Raw genomic sequence first — 15,716 nt, 5'->3', positions numbered from 1 at the left:
TGATCAAATGGTTAAGTGATGAGAAACAATAAAAAAAAAAAATTAACTCCAATCTCGCAATGCAGACCAGAAAGTAAATAAAATTAGCTGACGTTAGCAAGGGTAAAATAAACACAATGAAAAATATACTTAATATAATATAAGGCTAATAATATTTACAATGAGATAATGAAAAACAAAGAATGAGGAAAACAGAGTCACTTGATAATACCCTGAATAGTCACACTAAAGTCTGGGAACAAACCTGCATAATAAAAGAAATTAAAAATACAAAAAGATAAATAAACTGCTCTCAATGGCCACAAATAATGATAATAATAATAATAATAATAATAATAATAATACAGTAATACATGCAATAGGATGATGATATGAAGTGAAAAAGAATGTTCAGAAGTATATACAATACACAAAACACTGCTACTCTTCCCTCTCTTCTCCAGTCAAACACACCCTCTCTCGATGCCAACCCACAAAAAACCATCACCATCCAAAATCCTCGGCCTTATATACGCTCCGGTCGCATGCAAGCAACAATAATGCAGTTGGGGTCAGACGAGAAACACAAAAGCGTTAAACAACAGTTTCTCCCTTGCACTGCAATCGTTATAAATATCGCTGGTGTGTACAAATCTTTATGTTGTGCCAGTTCAAGCTCCACCAAAGTCACTGATATTAAAAACAATTTTAGTCACACCCACATCGAGAGAGCAAACAGAATTAACTAAGTCTTTATGAATGTGTACACACTAAACAGGCAAGAACATGAGCGAGTGCATGTGCGTGGATGCTGGCATACATGGCAGTGACGCATATACACTACACACACGCACACACAGCGACACGCACTATGCATAATTAGCACAAAAATATATATACACTCTTACACACATAACAGACATAAGGAGCAATAGAGCACTATCACGTACACCATAAAAATACAGATCATCCAGCAATAGTTTGTGATCTACTGCATCAAAACCTGCAGACAGATTCAACAGAACTAAGAGAGAGGACATCCCACTACAAGTGTTTGCCACCAAGTCACTATGAAGTCTTGTTAATGCGGTTTCAGTTGAATGGTATTTTCTGTATGCTGATTGAACAACAGGAACAACCCTGTTGTGTTCCAGTAGTGGTAAGAGTTGAACATGTATGGTTCGCTCAATAATCGTGGATAAGAAAGACGGGTTAGAGATGGGACGATAATTTGTCATGCTCTTGACATCATGGCCAGGTTTCTTGATTTGGGGCCTAAGCGAGGCAGGTTTCTCTGACTGCTCAAAATTACTTTCTAAGAAGTATCTATTTCTTATGTTGCAGATAAAGTCTGCTGCGTGCTCATACACATCAGGCGGTTGTGACATGTTGCATGGATCGAGTGGGTGAAATGGTTTGTTAAGTTCTCTGATATAACATTTGATTTTATTTACATCCAGTGGATAAAATGTTGAAAGCAAATGATCCCCAGTGCACCGTGATTGGAAGTCAAGTGAGTACACTTCACTAGAAGAACTGTTGTCTAAATAATCATTTATGCAAGATACCTTATTTCTAAAAAATGAAGCAAAATCAGAAGCCAATTGGGCATCAGATACAGAAGTTGGCTTAACAATTATATTCCTCCGACCAACCAAATTGTTCACAACTGCATTTTTTTTTTTTTTAATCACCACATGAATCGACTTTGTATTGATAATATCTTGCCTTTTCAGTTTTACAGAGTGAACAACCGCTCCTCTCACACAAACATAATGCAAACGAGTTAATTCGGTCTGTTGCAAGCGTCACTCACGTCATGCCTTTCTACGTTGTCATCGAAAAGAATTAATGGATTTTTTTTTTTTTTTTTTTTATGTGTCCGACTCTGGGCATAGGCTTCACAGCCTGCTATCAAGGCCCAGCAGTCCTCCTACACATCATACACCTCTACATGTCACCACTTCGGCGCTAACATCCATCGTCCATATTGAATACATGCTAGGGCTGTCTCATACAGGACTGGTGTATTGGTATTAGCGGGGGTATTTTTACGACATGTCGGCGGATGGACCATACTATCTGTCTATCTATTGCCAGACGCCTAAATCCCGTAAGGGGTGGTCACAAACAAATCACCTCAATGTCGCCCTGTCCCCCGCCATTTCACTGCCCTGCTCCTAGCTCACACCTCCCTCTCTCATATACGGTACCTCTCCACTCCATCCCTCCATCTCATCCTTGGCCTCCCCCTCCCTCTTTCCCCCTCCACCTCACTCACACACACTTTTCTCATCAGTCTGTCACTCTCAATCCTCACCACATAGCCAACCCACCTTAATGTGTTTCTGCTAATGCTTCCTATCACATCCATATCCGCACCACAATGCTACTTCACATCCTCATTTGTCAGTCTGTCTCTCATGTGACTCCACAGGCTTGTCTCAAATAACTCATTTCCACTGCTCTTACTGGACTTCTGTCCCTCCAACAAGGCCCAAGCTTCACTTACACACGTTAGAGTTGTTATCACAATACTGTCATGTAACTTTTTCACTTCCATGGTCACTTTCCTGTTTCTTATCACTGCTTTCAAGGAACCAGCAACCTTTCTTCCTTGTTATACCCTTTCAAGCACTTCACCCTCCAAACTTCTATCCTTACTCATCACCGTACCCAAGTACTTAAACGCACTCACATTTTCCATTCCCTCCTCATCCAATTTCACTGTACATTCACTGACTTCGCTTCACTCGAAGATCATAACTTCATTCTTCCCTACATTCACCTTTAGATTCCGTTTCTTACACACTCTCTCAAAGTCAGCCACCAAGCCTTGAAGTTGAAGCTCCCCTTCGTCTTCACTTGACAACACAGTGTCATCTGCAAACAACAGTACAGGGAGTTTCCAAACACTGCCCTCTCTCATCCACTGCCCTACCTTGTATCTCTTTTATAACCCCATCCATATACAGATTGGACAACCATGGAGACATGACACATCTTTATTTCAATCCAACCTTCAAATAGAAAAATTCACTCAGTTCACTATCCACACGCACTGCAGCCTTAGCACCTTCATTCATACTCTTCACACGGCATTCAGCAGCTTCCCATTTACTCCATATATTCTTAATACTTTCCACAATCCTTGTTTATCCACCCTGTCAAATGCTTTCTCCAAATCCATGAAGCCTGTATACAACTTCTTTCTCTTCTCTAGAAACTTTTGCACTAAAGACCTAAGGATGAATGTCTGATCTACACAATCTCTTCCCTTCCTAAAACCTCCCTGTTCTTCTCTAACTAATTCATCTGTTATTTCCCAGACTCTGTCAGTAAGTATGCTACCATACCGTATACTTTTCCTATTACAATAAGAAGACAAATGCCTCTATGATTACCACACACTTCTTTTTCCTGTTTTCCTTTGTACAGGGGAATAATTATACAGGTATACCTTGATATAGGATACCCCTTAATGCGATACCCCGGCTTAGCTATGGGGGTAGAAATACCACCATGCCCCGCCTAATGATGGCCAAACCTTGGTTTAATGATGGATTTTGAGTTCTTTTATCGATTTTAATGATGTTTTAGACTAAAGTTATGTGTTTAGGTTGATTCATAAACTGTTTTTAGGCTTAGATTAATGTGTTTTAGCCATTGATGGAGTGAACATTGTCATTTTGGGGTACAGTTTACTAAGCTTGATTTTTTCCAGGCTTATATTTGATGATTTTCAGATTTTATTTGTTGGTTTTAGTGAGTAATTTACGGGTGTTAGGCTTAGGTTAGCTTCTGTTACAGCTGTTAGGCCATTTAGATTGGCTTTAAACTTGTTTTTGTACTTATCTGGGTGGGTTCAGGACATGGTTGGGGGGGGGGAATCTAAGGCTCAAAAATGCATCCCAATACTTTACATGTTAAATCTACCCCAATATATGATACCCCGCCTAACGATGGGTTTACTTAACCAATTTCATCATTAAACTGGGGTTTACCTGTACCTGACTTCCAATCCCCGGGACTCGACCTTCCTTCCAGGCCAACCTGCACATCTTCCAGAATTATCCATTCCACTTCTATCTCTCCCCCATGCTTAGGTCATTTTAATTTAGGTTAAAAGGGACAAACAATTAGTGACAGATTGACTTTGGAGCCGAATGAGCCTGAAAGTCCAACATGACCAGTGGCCATTTGCCATGGTTTGTGTTTTTTTTTATTTTTTATTTTTTTTTTTTTTAAATTTTATCGAAGAAGGAACCAAATGCTAGAAACCTGTAAGATTGTTCCCTACAAGTAAAAATAAAAACAAGATAACGGAGAGCCAAATATAAGATCTGTTCACTTCAGGATGCTTGGACACACTGTGTTTGAAAGACTTGAGATCATATGCAGTAAGAAATACAGACAGAGGAAGACAGTTCCACAGCTGACTTGTTGCATACATGAAGGACTCGGAGTAACAGTTTATTCTTGATTTAGAGAGTTGGACAGAAAAGGGATGAGAGTTTGATTCTAGACGGGTGATACATGCCCACAGTAGTGGTGGAGGGATGCAGGCAGACAGTTCAGAGGAGCAGTGACCATTGAAGTAGTGATAGAAAACAGATAAAGATGCAGCAGTACAGTGAAGAGACAGAGGTTGAAGGGAGCTGGTAAGAAGAGGGGGGTTAATGAGACAGGAAGTCCCCCTACCCCTGGGGGTAGGTTTTTTTTTTTTTCAAGAATACTCCCCCAGTATCCCTGCTTGTCGTAAAAGGGGACTAAAAGGGTTGGCGGAGGGTTAGTGCCCCTTCCCTGAAAACAACTAACTAAAAAAACAAACAAGAAGCCTCGGACAAGGACTGACCAAACGATGACGACCCAGGACCGGACAGAGGACTTGGTAATGGGTACATGGAATGTAAGAGGAGCGAATGATGAGGTGAAAGAGAGAGAGATTGTCCAGGTGCTTGAGGGTGCGAAAGTGGATGTATGTGGAATAACTGAAACAAAATGGAGAGGAGAAAGTGTGAGAGAATGGGAGTATGGATGGGGTATATGTGCAGGAGTAGGTGAGAATGAGAGGGCAAAAGAAGGAGTATGTATAGTTGTGAGTAAAAGATGGAAGAAGATCATAAGACAGTATGGATCAGTTGGGTCAAGGATTGTGTGGGTAAAGTTGAAAGTTGGAATACAAATGTGGGCGATTGTGTGTGTGTATGCGCCAACGCAAGATCGTGCTAGAAGAGTGAGAGAAGAGTTCTGGACAAATGTAGAAGTGTGCATAGAAAAGTTTGGAAGGAATGAGAGAGTGTTTTTGATCGGTGATATGAATGGTAAAGTTGGGAATGTGAAGGTGGATGGAATAGTTGGTGAGTGGGGTGTACCTGCTGAGATAGATGAGAATGGGAGTGCGTTAGTGGACATCTGTGCTGGGAGGGGGTTGGTGACAGCCAATACCCTCTTCAGGCATAAAATGATCCACAGGTATACATGGCGAGTGATGAGAAGGGTGGGTGGTGAACTGAATGAAAGGAAGGCAATGATTATGTGTGTGTGGATGAAAGGATGCGAAGATGTGTAATGGATGCAAGAGCTTACAGAGGTTGGGTGAGTGGACTTTCTGACCACTACTTGGTGGTGGCCAGAACTAGGATTCAAGTAACATGGAGGAATAGAAGAAGGGAAAGACGAGAGGAAGGAGTAGTTTCAAGGAGAGTGGAAAGGTTACAAGAGGATGAGAAAAAGGAAGAGTATAAGAGAGAAGTGGAGGAACGATTGGGCAAATATGAATTGGAGCAGATGGGAGACGTGGAAGGTGTGTGTAGGATATTTACAGAAGAAATATGTGCAGCATGTGATGTGGTGTGCGGAGGGAAGAGAAGCCGGAGGGGGGTGCAAGGAACAGCATGGTGGACTGAAGAGGTGAGACAGGCTGTGGCACAAAAGAAAGAAGCATACAATGAACGGATGAGAAATAGGGGCGTGGAAGAAGTTGAGAGGTGGAAGAGAGAGTTATTTATAGAAAGAAAGAGAGAGGTGAAAAGATTAGTAAGAGAGAGTAAGAAGAGAGTGGATGAGGAATTTGGAAGGAATTTGAGTGTAAAGTGGAGGGACTGTAAGAAAATATTCTGGAAACAGGTGAAAAGAGTAAGACAGGGTGAAAGTGAAGTTAGCATGGGAGTGAAAGATAAAAATGGTAAATTACTAATGGAGAAGGGAGAAAAAGTGAGCAGATGGAGAGAACACTTTAAGGAATTGTTGAACATAGAGGATGGAAGTAATGCGAGTATAAGTGGCTGGGGAATGGCTGGGAGAAGGAGGGAGGTGAGAAGACAGGAAGAAATCAGTAGGATAGAAGTTGTGGAAGCAATGAAGAAAGTTAAATTGGGGAAAGCCCCAGGAATTGATGGAGTGTGTGGTGAAATGCTGAAGCATGGGGGAGAGATAGTAGTAGAATGGGTGTGGAAGATGTGCAGATTGGCCTGGGAGGAAGGTAGAGTCCCGGAGGATTGGAAGTCAGGTATAATTATTCCCTTGTACAAAGGTAAAGGGGAAAAAGAAGTGTGTGATAATCATAGGGGCATTTGTCTTTTTAGTATAATAGGAAAAGTGTATGGTAGGATACTTATTGACAGAGTTAGAGAAAGAACAGAGAAATTAGTTGGAGAAGAACAGGGAGGCTTTAAGAAGGGAAGAGGTTGTGTAGATCAGATATTCATTCTTAGATCTTTAGTGGAAAAGTTTCTAGAGAAGGGAAAGAAGTTGTATGCGGCTTTCATGTATTTGGAGAAAGCATATGACAGGGTGGATAGACAAGGATTGTGGAAAGTGTTAAGAATATATGGAGTAGATGGGAAGTTGTTGAATGCTGTGAAGAGTATGTACGATGGTGCGAAGGCTTCAGTGCGTGTGGATGGTGAACTGCATGAATTTTTCTCTTTGAAAGTTGGGTTCAAACAGGGATGTGTCATGTCTCCATGGCTGTTCAATCTGTACATAGATGGTGTAATAAAAGAGGTATAAGGTAGGGTAGTGGATGTTGGAGTGGCCCTGGTGAGAGAGGATAGTGTTTGGAAACTCCCTGTACTGTTGTTTGCAGATGATACTGTGTTGTTGAGTGAAGACGAAGGGGAGCTGCAAGGCTTGGTGGATGAGTTTGGGAGAGTGTGTAAGAAACGGAATCTAAAGGTGAATGTAGGGAAGAGTAAAGTGATGGTCTTTGAGAGAGGTGAAGTCAGTGAATGTACAGCGAGGTTGGATGGTGAGGAATGGAAAATGTGAGTACTTTTAAGTACTTGGGTAGTGTGATGAGTTAGGATGGAGGTTTGGAGGGTGAAGTGCTTGAAAGGATACAGCAGGGAAGAAAGGTTGCTGGTTCTTTGAAACCAGTGATAAGAAACAGGGAAGTGAGCATGGAAGTGAAAAAGTTACTACATGACAGTATTGTGATACCAACTCTAACGTATGGAAGTGAAGCTTGGACGTTGTTGGAAGGACACAAGTCAAGAGTGAGAGCAGTGGAAATGAGTTATTTAAGAGGAGCCTGTGGAGTCACATGGAGAGACAGGCTGACGAATGAGGATATAAAGGAGCGTTGTGGTGTGGATGTGGATGTGATAGGACGCGTTATGAGGAACACACTGACATGGTTTGGCCATGTGGAGAGGATGGAGGGTGAAAGACTGATGAAGAGAGTGTATGTGAGTGAGGTGGAGGGGGGAAGAGGGAGGGGGAGGCCGAGGATGAGATGGAGGGATGGGGTGGAGAGGTATATGAGAAAGGGGGGTGTGAGTTGGGAGCAGGGCAGTGAAATGGTGGGGGACAGGGCGACTTGGAGGCGATTTGCTTGTGGCCACCCCAAACGGGATTGAGGCATCTGGCAATAGATAGACAGATAGATAGAAGTCTTTGATTCAACATTGATGAGATGACCTGTATATGGGGATCCACCCTACACATGAAAGCTGTACTCGACACAGAGGCATATGAAACCTCTGTATAAAGTCAACAACTGTGAATGAGTAAAGAAGGCATGGAGTCGGCTTAGTACACGTAATCTGTTGGAAGCAAATATTGCAAGGGAGGGAATATGATCTTTCCAAGATCAAGAAAATAAAACCATAAGTATGTGTAAAGATGATGAAGGACTGACTTGGATAATGTTAAAAATTAAAGGTCACTCCTGTGGAAGATTCTGATGGGTTGTATAGCTGGTCCTGTATCTTCAAAAGTACGCATGTATGCAACTTTTTAAGCCTTTCCCAGTGATAGTTACAATATAGTTTATTCTGAAAAAAAAAAAAAAAAAGCAGTTGTATTGGAGCTTTCCTGCAGTTTCACCGAAATTCCAGCCTTGCCATAACTGTCACCCTCACATTTTTAAAAATCAAGAGTAGGAATGAAAGTGCCTGCTACTTACAGATGCCATAATAAAACTGATGATGATAAACTCAATCACTAAACCATTAACCCGCCCCATCCCGACGTTTTCTGGGCAGTGGTATGCCCCAGTCCCGACATTTTTGGACCTTTTTTTTTTAGGCTCAGACATTTGCTTTTGGTGAGAAACATCGAAAATTCATAGAGAAATCGCTCACCTGAGGTTTAAAATACTCGCTCCAGGTACGAGTACCTCCTTATCTGACTGGGTTTTCTAACAGGATGGCACCAAAGAAAACGAGTTCTATGGGAGGGTAACTATTTTATCCACTCATAAACAGTATTTATTTATTTACTTGGTATGAATTTATATGTAGTACAAGAGTATATTGGTTTTCAAACAGTAATATAGGCATTATAAGCATTCTTTCACTCAGTAACTCATCACCATTCATGACCTTTTTTTCCCACATTACCTGATCATCATTTCTGACTGTTTCTTCCTCTAATGCTATGTAAACTTTGTCCTCCACATTGTCATCGATTGGGGAATCACTCTGGCCCTGAATGTCTTTATTGTCCAGGTCACTGGTAACAGGTGAATTGCCGAGACAATGGCGTGCAGGGGGGGGGGGAGAGGTTATGCTGTGTAAGGTATTGTCCCTGCTTGGCATCTTGTAGAGGAATAGAGGAAGGTGTCCCATGTATACGTGCCAAAAATCACTCGCGAAATCATGCGCGAAAATTGAAAATTGTGCAAATTAGGGACCTTGCAATGTTGCCGCGTTAATTAACGTCTCCGGGATATGAGTGCACATCATGTGAGGACGTGAATTCACGTCTCCGGGACGGGGCGGGTCAAATGAAATGCTAGCTCCCTACTTTTTTTAACACATTCTAAAGTAGGTGGGTAGAGTGGTACATGTTTAGCTTTCTTAAGTAGTTGCTAGCTGCACTCAATGATGTTGGATACAAGATGATCATAACAAATAACCTGAGGTGCACCAAAAATTATGATGTAATGTTACGGGTTTGCATTTCAGTTTGTGATTTAAGGGGGAAGCGGTGGCTCAATTGGTAGAGAGTGGCCTGCGGTTCTAGTGGACCCAGGTTCAAATCTCCGCTGGGGCAGGGAATAGTTTAAGGATTTGAATTTCATAAACTCAGACTTTACTGAATACCAGAAGACCCACCGACATGTCATAAAAATACCCCCACTAATACCTGTAAACTAGTCCTGTATGAAACAGCCCTAGCATGTATTCAATATCGACGGTGGGTGTTAGTGCCGAAGTGGTGACATGTAGAGAGGTGTATGGTATGTAGGAGGACTACTGGGCCTTGAGAGGAGGCTGTGAAGCCTATGCCCAGAGTCAGAAACATAAAAATAAATAAATAAATAAATAAATAAATCACTGAGTTGCCAGCCAGCAACTCAGCCAGTGGTTGGCTAGAGCATACCATGTGACACTCATACAGTCTGCCAACTAATATCATTCATATCATATCGTTTATAAAGGCTCCAATATGCTTGCATACATCAGCCTTGGTCACCTAATGGTGGCTCTCGATGCTGCACCATCTCTGGCAGCCTTTCTGTTCAGTCCATTATTCCTGAGGTCATGCTTCATGACGTCGTCCCAGATCTTTTCTGTTTGCCTCTCGCAGTCCTACCCCTGATGTTCACAATTCTCGCCTTCCACACGCAGTTGTCGTCCTCCATCCACTCAGCATCCCCACACCATCTCATTCTACCCCTCCTCATCACAACACAGATTCATTCCGGTCCCGTCCTTCCTCTCAGCTCTTCAGTCGCCACCCCAAACCCCCCAGGCCTTGTATCCAAGGATGCACTACATATCTATCTAATCATTGTTATTTCTGTACGTTTGAACCCGTGAATATCTCACTTCCATACAGCATTACATGCCAACACATGTCACACACAAAGATCTCTGTAAGGAGTGGCTACAGCTCCCAGAACTGCCCCCCCTTCCTCCCTCCCCCAGTTATGGACCATAATGAGAAAAATATTTCTTGAAGTACGGTAGCTAATCAGTACAAGTTGATAAATTTTCACAGGTTGCCTATAGCTAATGTTTATATACATAAGTCCTATTTTTTACTTCCGGTTGTTGTTGTTGTTGTTGATCCCCAGTCTGCCTGGTCAAGTAGAACCATGAACCATAGCCACCCCTGCAGGGTTTCCTTTAGCTAGACAGCGCCTCGCCACAGGAAGGGACTGGGAAAAATGTGAAGGTTTGGTCTTTCATTGATCCCGCATTGGTGCCTCTCCAGCTGGTTAACAGGGTCACTATAGCAGGCTCCACATCACCCTGTTATTAGGTTATGTGGTTACCACCCACCATTGTGAATGTTTTGGGGGTTACAGGAAACCATTAATCTTGCAACTCAGTGTAGAGCTTCCTGAAGTGAAAAATAAAGTAATAAAAAGTGACAAGAAGGATGGAAAAAATAGGAAAAGAGGAAGGCAGATGAGAAAAAGAATGAAAAACGGTGAAGGTAGGGAGCACTACATCAAGTGAAGAAATGATAGTCACCACCACCTACCACCTTAACTAATGGTAATTGTCATATGTATCACCTGAGCCATTAAAGGCTCCTAAATATTTACCTGAATACCTTATGAACTACCACATTAATTATTTTTTTTCACCTCTATGACTGACAGTTCATTGTTGTAATAAAGGTATATAAACAACAAAAAATACCGATGTTTAATTAAAAATATTCGTTACTGCGATGGCTTAGTAAAGGAAATATTCAGTATGTATTGGATCAGGTTATAAATATTACCCCCCTCCCCTTGTTGAGCTGCCGTGTAACCTGCAGTTTAGGCTTTTGCTCACAGTGATAAAGAGATTGTCTTGTGTCATTGCCTTTACAGTAATTAGCTTCCTAAATAATTCTCTAGTATGATTCGTGGGTTGTGGAGAACCTCCCATTCAAAGTACACTATTGAGGTTTCTAAAGTGGACATAAGAAGCTAGTTCATATGTTGGGTTTAAGTTTACCATCATTCAGCTTGCTATACTACCGTCCACTCACTTCATAAAGCTGGCCTAGCATGTATTGCATTTTGTATGTTTTTTCTTGAATATGTGCAGTAGGTGGAGAGAACACTTTATGGAACTGTTAAACACAGAGACTGAGAGTAACACTAATATAAGTGACTGGGGAAAGGCTGGGAGGAGGGAGATAAGAAGGTAGGAAGAGATCAGTAGGACGGAAATACTGGAAGCAATGACGAAAGTCAGAAAGGGGAAAGCCCCAGCAATTAACTGTGTGTGTGGTGAAATGCTGACTTGCGGGGGAGATATAGTAGTGGAGTGGATTTGGAAGATATGGAGGTTGTCCTAGGAGGAAGGTAGAGTCCCGGAGGATTGGAAGTCATGTATAATCATTCCTCTGTTCAAAGGAAAAGGGGAAAGAGAAGTGTGTGGTAATCATAGGGGCATTTGTCTTCTAGTGTAATAGGAAAAGTCTATGGTAAGACACTTACTGGCAGAGATAGGGAAATAACAAAGGAATTAGAAAGGTATCAGGAAGGGAAGTGGTTGTGTAGATCAGATATTCATGCAGAGATGTTTAATGGAAAAGTTTCTAGAGAAGGGAAAGAAGTTCTATGCTGCCGTCATGGATTTGGGGAAGGCATAAGACAGAGTGGTTAGAAAAGGAATGTGGAAAATATTGAAAATATTTGCTATAAACCTATGGAGGCACTAGGGCTGCAGTGTGTGTGAATGGTAAACTGAGTAAGTTTTTCTGTCTGAATGTAGATTGAAACAGGGATGTGCCATGTCTCCATGGTTGTTCAGTTTGTTTATGAAGGGAGTTATAAGAGATTGAAGGTAGGGCAGTGGATGTTGGAGCACCTCGAATGAGAGAGGGGAATGTCTGGAAACTTCCTGTTCTGTTATTGGCAGATGGTACCAGTACGGTATTGTTAAGTGAAGACAAAAAGGAACTGCAAGGCTTGGTGAATGAGTTTGGAAGAGTATGCAAGAAACGGAATCTAAAGGTGAATGTAGGGAAGGATAAACTTGTGGTCTTCGAGAGAAATGAAGCCACTGAATGCACAGTGAGGCTGGATAATAAGCAAATGGAAAAATCTATCTATCTATCTAACTATCTACCTATAGCTAGACACCATAGTTCTGTAAGGGGTGGTCAGTATTCTCTGAGTTAGTTGTTTTATGAGGAGGGGCACTAACCCTCCACAACCCCACTTGTTGACACATGGGGAACACATATGGGTTGGTTATATGGTTACCACCCAGCATTATAAATGGTTTCCTGGCTTACAGGAAAGCATTTGGCTTGTCACTCAATGTAAAGCTATATGAAAAGGAAAGAAGAGTAATAAAAGGTGACAGAAGAGATGGGAGAAATAGGAAGAGAAACAGCAGACACAGAAAAAGAGTGATTAGGGTGAAGGAAGTAGTAGGCAGCACTACATCAAGTGAGTAGATGATGGTCACCACCACCTACCACCTAAATGGAAAATGTGAGTGCATTTAAGTACTTGGGTAGCGTGATGAGTAAGGATCAAAGTTTGGGGGATGAAGTGCTTGAAAAGGCAAAACAGGGAAGAAGGGTTGCTGGTTCCGTGAAAGCTGTGATAAGAAATAGGGAAGTGTGCATGGAAGTAAAAAAGTTGCTGAATGACAGTACTGTGATACCAACTCTAACGTTTGGCAGCAAAGTTTGGATCTTGCTGGAAGGACACAAATCAAGAGTGAGAGCAGTGGAAATGAGTTATAGTGTTTGAGGGGAGCATGTGGATTTATATGAAGAGACAGACTGACAAATGAGGAAGTGAAGGAGCATTGTGGTGTAGATGTGGATGTGACAGAAAACATTAGGAGAAATATATTGAGGTGGTTTGGCCATGTGGAAAGGATGGAGAGTGAGAGGCTAACTAGGAGAGTGTATGTGAATGAGGTGGAGTGGGGGAGAGGGAGGAGAAGACCGAGGATGAGATGGAGGGATGGAGTAACATGCTATATGAGAGTGGGGGTTGTAAGATTGGGAAGGAGCAGTGAAAAGGCAGTGGACAGTTTGACATGGGGAAGATTTATTTGTGGCCACCCCTTATGGGATTAAGGGGTCTGGCTATAGACAGATAGTCATACTTTTTCTGGATACGTGTCATTCCTGGTGTCCACTAACATATAGCTACAGGTATTATGCACAAGGCGTTTGTGACTAAAGAAGAGTCAGTGTACAGTCAAAGAACAGCTATCTTTTCAATTCTGTCTGAAGAAAATTTCTATCTATCTTGTCAGGTGCCTCAATCCCATAAAGGATGGCTAGAGACAGATCGCTTCCATGTCGCTCTGTCCCCTTCCATATCATTGCCCCCCCCCCCATATATCTCTCCACCTCCCTCTTTCATATACCTCTCCACTCTATCCCTCCATCTCATTCTCGGTCTTCCTCTCCCTCTCCCCCCTTCCACCTCACTCACATACACCCTCTCGTTAGTCTCTCACTCTCCATCCTCTCCACGTGACCAAACCACCTCATTCTATCACATCACATCCACACCACAACGCTCCTTCACTTCCTCATTTGTCAGACTGTCTCTCCATGTAACTCCACATGCCCCTCTCAAATAACTCATTTCCACTGTTCTCACTCTTGACTTGTGTCCTTCCAACAAGGTCCAAGCTTCACTTTCATGTTAGAGTTGGTATCAGAATACTGTCATACTTTAACTTTTTTTTATACTTCCATGCTCACTTCCTTATTTCTTATCACTTCTTTCAAAGAACCAGCAACCTTTCTTCCCTGTTGTACCCTTTAATGGACTTCATCCTCTAAACTTCCATCCTTACGCATCACACTACCCAAGTACTTAAATGCACTCACATTTTCCATTTCCACACCATCCAACCCCACTGTTCATTCAGTGACTTCATTTTTCTTGAAGACAATAACTTTACTCTTCCCTACATTCACCTTTAGATTCTGTTTCTTACGCACTCTTATTAAATTCATTCACCAAGCCTGGCACTTCCCCTTCGTCCTCACTTAACATCCAATACCCTACTTTGTATCTATTTTATAACTCCATGCAGATACAGATTGAAGAACCAAGGAGACATGACACATTCTTGTTTCGTCAACTGCAATGCTGGGAACGCTACTAATAAAAAGAAGCGGCGCTCCCATTCCCGTTACTAGCTCGAAAAGTAGTGGCGTTACTGGTTTCGCTACTTGATACGAAATGTAGCGGCGCTCCCGCTCCCGCTACTTTGGATAAGAAAAAGGTACACGAAGGAAAGGTTAACAAAAATTTGTGACATAGCAATACACTATATACTGTTTTGATAGTATTAGTCTGAGTGGTTATGTTGTTTACCAGTAATGTCAGTATGTACTTATATTGAAAAAAATAAAAACATCATATATATACCTGTCGGTGTCAATTTCATGAAGCTTAGAGCCGAAGGTACAAGAAAAAGCTATTTACTGTATAATGTAACAAATGTTCTTTTACATTGTTACTTAATATACCTACTGTAAGTAACATACGTAAATAAAAGGCAAAAAATTGTAGCCTACCATTGATACGTATATAGATTTATTATATTTTCAATGATACCTATTTAAGATATGTAAGAAAACGAAAGTAAAAATGAACTGGACTTTCTTTTATAGGCTATTTATACAATAGCAATGTTTTTTCCATTAATTTAAACTGAAAGTAACATACTGTTACGAAATAATGAAGTAGTAAGAATTAATCTGAAAGAGAGTGTGAGGGAGAGAGCGGGAGTTAGTGTGTGTGTGTGTGTGTGTGTGTGTGTGTTGCCTACATCTAGCTGACATCCTTATTTATCTTAATTTAAATAATCGATAATTAACTAGCTAATTCCTGTCTAATTATTGCACATTACTAATAAATAATAATTAATAAATTACTGATGTAATGTATAACAAACATCATTAACTGACAGAACTGACGAAAGTATTATTTTTCGTCATTAATAAATACAACCAAACCGTCGGCATATCTGTATGTACTCACAGACTCCAGGATCTATATTCGTCGCGTGAGTAGCGAGGAGAGCGGTAACGCGTGATTACGGCCAAAAAGTAGCGGCGCTCTCAGTTCTGCTACTGACTAAAAAAAGTAACGGCGTTACCACCATCGCTATTAAAATAGTAGCCGCGCTATTCCCAGTTTTGATCAACTGGCACAATACAATGAAAATCCCATCTCAATTACAGTATGTTTCAAATGGTTTGATTTTTCTGCTATGTATTAGTTAAACTTTGGAAATATATTTATGCCTTTCTGTACATGCAGGGCAGAAGGTTAGGTTTTGGAACCCCGA

This window comes from Coenobita brevimanus, chromosome 73, assembly GCF_032717465.1.
Source record: "Coenobita brevimanus isolate Jiangsu-jjx chromosome 73, ASM3271746v2, whole genome shotgun sequence".
NCBI classification, from domain to species: Eukaryota; Metazoa; Arthropoda; class Malacostraca; order Decapoda; family Coenobitidae; genus Coenobita; species Coenobita brevimanus.
Note: the sequence above shows the minus strand (reverse complement) of the source record.